Source organism: Suricata suricatta, chromosome 6 (genome assembly GCF_006229205.1).
Source record: "Suricata suricatta isolate VVHF042 chromosome 6, meerkat_22Aug2017_6uvM2_HiC, whole genome shotgun sequence".
NCBI classification, from domain to species: Eukaryota; Metazoa; Chordata; class Mammalia; order Carnivora; family Herpestidae; genus Suricata; species Suricata suricatta.
In genome coordinates, this window is record NC_043705.1 from 16,740,345 (window position 1) to 16,744,799 (window position 4,455).

A 4,455-nucleotide genomic window follows, 5' to 3' on the forward strand; every position below is an offset into this window, starting at 1 on the left:
GAAAGCTTGCACACAAAGAACTCACATCTTTTCAAGCTTCAGTAGGAAATATTCTGCTACTATGTATTAAATACTGCATGCTTTGCCCAAGCTAAGATGAAACCACATCATAAATCAATAAGCATTTTGCATTTTCTTTCATTACCTACTCAAAGTCATGCCTACTGTACCTCTAAACATTTCATTAAATCCAATTATACAGCAACACTCCCAAAATAAACTTAGATTGTATTGCAGTTTCACTTAACAGTATATAAAATGCTGTGTTGTGACAGGTATCAACTATCCATTAGATACTGAATCAATTTTTCTTAAGCACTACTAACTGCTTGCTTTTCTTGAAGCTAGATCATTCTGAAAGTTTCCTGTTAGACCTATGAGTGCGAACATATGGTTTCTGTCCTTCTCTGTCTGACTTACTTCGCTTAGCATGACCCCATCAAGGTCCATCCACTTTCCTACAAATGGCCATATGTCATTCCCTCTCATTGCCATGTAGTACTCCATTGTGTATATATACCACATCTTCTTGATCCACTCATCAGGTGATGGGCATTTAGGCTTTTTTCCATGTTTTGGCTATTGTTGACATTGCTGCTATGAACATTGGGGTACATGTGCTCCTATGCATCAGCACTTCTGTATCCCTTGGGTAAGGAAAGACTGAAAGTCAAAGGAGGTAATGGAGAACAAAGAAACTTAGCTACACTTAGACAAAACAGACTTTAGAACTATTATAATACACAAAACCTGTAAGAGACAAAAATCTCTATTTCATAATGGCAAAGCAGTCAATCAAAAAATAAAATGTAACATTTGTAATATTTATGCATCTAGCAGAGAAGTAACTAACTATATAAACAAATATTAACAGACTTAAGGAAGAAATGACAGGAATACCAACACAATAGGGGATTTTTTTAAATTTATTTTTGAGAGACAGAGAGAGACAGCACGAGCAGGGGACAGTCAGAGAGAGAGGGAGACACAGAATCTGAGACAGGCTCCAGGCTCTGAGCTAGCTGTCAGCACAGAGCCTGACGCGGGACCTAAACTCACGAACCGTGAGATCATGACCTGAGCTGAAGCCGGACACTTAACCGACTGAGCCACCCAGGTGCCCCCACAGTAGGGGATTTTAGTACCCTATCTTCACCATTGAAGCCATAATTACAGAAAAAGACTAAGGAAACACTTGCCTTAAATGAAACGTTAGACTAGGTGGACTTAAGAAGCATAGACAAAGCTTTCCATCCCAAAACAACAGAATAAGGATTTCTCTCCAATGCACAGGAAAATTCTCCAGGACAGATCATATGTTAGGCCACAAAACCGTTATCAATAAATTTAAGAATATTGATTCCACACCAAGGATCTTTTCCAAACAATGGTATGAAACTAAACAAGAAGAAAACTGGTAAAATCTCAAATAGATTGAGGAAAACAACATGCTACTGAAAATGAATGTATCAAAAGCAGCATTTAAAAAAGAATTAAAAAAAATAACTTGACACAAATGAGATACACATATGCCAAAACACAAAATGAAACACAGCAAAAGCAGAAGAGGGAAGTTCATAGCAATAAATGCTTTAAATTCTTCAAGACAGAAGAATAATCTCCCTCCAATTTTACACCTCAAGGAACTAGAAAAAGAAGAACAAACAAATCCCAAAGTTAGTAGGAGGAAGGAAATAACAAAGATCATAACAGAAATAAAAGAAAGACATGGGATGCCTGGTGGGTTAGTTGGTTAAACCTCTGTTCAGCTCCGGTCATGATCTTATGATTTATGAGTTCAAGCCCTGCTTCAGGCTCTGTGCTGACAGCTCAGAGCCTGGAGCCTGCTTTGGATTCTGTGTCTCCTTCTCTCTCTGACCTTCCCTGCTCGTGTTCTGTCTCTCTCAAAAATAAATAAACATAAAAAAACTTAAATAGAAACTAAAACGACAGTAGGAAAGATCACTGAAACTAAGAACTAGTTTTTTTAAGCAGAAAAAATTGACACACTTTAGCTAAACTCAACAAGAAAAAAGAATTCTCAAATAAATGAAATTAAAAGGGACAGAAGAATTCTTACAATGGAAACCACAGAAACGTTAAATATAAGAGACAGCATAAGAGATAATTATGCACCAACAAATTGGACAACCTAGAAGAATTGGAAAAATTTTTAGAAACATAAAAATTAACATGACTGAAGTATGAAGAAATAGGAAATCCAAACTGACTAATAACTAATAAGGAGATTGAGTCACTAATCAAAAATCTCTCAATAAAGAAATGTACAGGATTAGATAATAAATTCCACCAAACAGAGAGGAATTAATAACAACCTGTTGAAATTCTTTCAAAGAGAGAGAGAGAATATGAATATGAAGGAGCAATCCCAAGCTCATTTTATGAGGCCAGCATTACCCTGATCAAAACCAGACAAGAACACAAGAAAGAAAATTACAGGCCAATATCCCCAATAAACATAGATGCAAAACTCCTCAATAAAATATTAACAGAGTTCAACAACATAAAAAGGATCACACACCACAATTAAATGAGATCTAATCCAGGAACACAAGGATGGTAAACATCTGCAAATCAATCTATGTGATACAATAACAAAATGAAGGGTTAAAATTATATGATCATCACAATGTATGGGGGGAAAAAAACATCTGACAGAATTCAACTTCCATTCCTGATAAAAATTTGCCAAAAATTGGATATAGAAGGACAGTACCACAACATAATAAAAATTATATATAACAAACCCACGGCTAATATCCTACTGGATGGGAAATCTTTTCTTCTAATATTAGAAACAAGACAAGGACGCCCCCACTGACCACTCCTACTCAACATAGTACTAGAGGTCCGAGCCAGAACAGTCAGGTAAGAAAAAGAAAAAAAGAAAAGAATGTATCCAAACCAGAAAAAGAAGGGAAACGGTTTGCAGATGACATGATAGAGCAAACCCTAAGGACTCCACCAAAAAAAAAAAAACAAAAAAACAAAAAAACCATTAGAACTAAAAAATGAGTTAGTAATGTTGCCAGAAACAAAACCAACATATAAAAGTGAGTTGTGTTTCCATACACTAACAATGAACTTTCAGAAAAAGAAATAAAGAAAATCCCATTTACACTGGTATCAAAAACAATAAAATACCTGGGCATAAATTTAACCAAACAAGTGAAAGATCTGTACACTCAAAACTAGGAAACACTGATTAAAGACACTGAAGAAAAGAGAAACAAACGATAAGATATCTCATGCTCATGGGCTGGAAAAAATTAATACTGTTAAAATGTGCATACTACACAAAGCCATCTATAGCTTTAATGCAATCCCTGTGCAAATTCCATGGCATCTCTTAGAGAACTAGAAAAAATACTACCAGAATTTCGATGGAAATAGCCAAAGCAATCCTGAGAAAGTAAAACATGGCTGGAGGCATAATACTTCCTAATTTCAAATTCTATTGCAAAAGTGTTTTATTATTATGGTACTAGTATATGAATAGTCACATAAGCGTATGGATTAGTACTGAGAGTCAAGATATAAACTCTCACATATATAGTCAAGTAATATTCAACAAAGGAGCCCAGATAATCAAGGAGTAAAGAAAACCTCTCCAATAAATGGTGCTGGGAGAACTGGATACCTTTCTGACACTTCTCACAAATATTAACTTGAGATTCATAAAGAATGAAATGCATAACCTGAAATTATAAAATGCCTAGAAGAAAACAGGGAAGAACCTTTTCGACATTGCTCTTGGTGATGATTTTTTGGATTTGACACCAAAGGCAAAGGCAACAAAAGCAAAATAAACAAGTGAGATGACATCAAACTAAAAACTTGTTTACAATAAAGGAAGCCATCAGCAAAATGAAAAGGCAACCTACTGAATGGGAGAAAATATGTGGAAATCCTCTATCTGAAAAGGGGTTAATATCCAAAATACATAAAGAACTCATATAACTCAATAGCAAAAAAAAAATCTCAACCCATTAAAATTCAGAGGATCTTAATAGACATTTTGTCAAAGCAGACAGGGAGATGGTGAACATGCACAGGAAAAGATGGTCAACACCACTAATCATCAAGAAAATGCACATAAAAACTGCCATGAGACTACATCTCATATCTGTTAGAAAGACTGTTATCAAAATGACAAGAAAGAGGAGATGGATATGGAGAAAAGGGAACCTTGTGCACTGTTGGTTGGAGTATAAAAAGTTGTTGCCTCTAGAAAAACAGTATGGCAGTTCATCAAAAAGTTAAAATTAGGAACACCATATGATTCCACAATTCCACTTCTAGTATTTATCTGAAAAACAAAAACAGTAACTTGAAAAGACTTATGTACCTCTCCCACTACTGTGTTCAGTGCAGCATATTTACAAAAGCCAAGATATGGTAGCAAGTGAAGTGTCCACTGATGGTTGAATGGGT